Consider the following 611-nt stretch of genomic DNA (forward strand, 5'->3'; position numbering starts at 1 on the left):
GTGCTGCACAGTTTCCACTCTTCCTCCCTGAAACGATGCCCCATCACTTGAAACTCTGCTTCTCGAATACTCTTCATGTTTGGAAATGCATATCGGTGTGAGCAGCTTTTATCTGCTATGAAGAGGAACATTTTAAGATGGGTCATTTCACTGATGCACACCTTCACTCAATCCTGAGAGTTTCCCCAGCACAGAACCAAACCCCAATCATGAATGAACTGACAGCCAAGGAAAGATACCAAGCATCTTGCTGAGGTAAATGTGCACAGTAGCAGAATGTACTGCTTTTATCTTTCTGTATCATGTCTAACTTGTTGTTTAATAAAATATTGACAGTGTTTGGCCCTGGACAAAAACCCATATAGTTTGGGCCTGCTCTTTGAGCTTGACACCACTGTGTTAGATGGTCAGGTGTCTACAGCACATACCTTCTGCTATATTCTGAAACTGAGTGTAAGTGGGGGGAGCTTAGGAGTTGTTGTTGTCGTTGTCCTTGTTTTCTCTCATAATACGACGTTTTAAAGAGTTTTTCTGGACTAAAGCCGCAGAGGTACTGCTCAGCCCACGTCGTAGGTCACGTGATGGGCTCTCGTGACGTAATTTTCCCGCCA

The sequence above is a fragment of the Silurus aristotelis genome (genome assembly GCF_946808225.1).
Source record: "Silurus aristotelis genome assembly, chromosome: 4".
Classification (NCBI taxonomy): Eukaryota; Metazoa; Chordata; class Actinopteri; order Siluriformes; family Siluridae; genus Silurus; species Silurus aristotelis.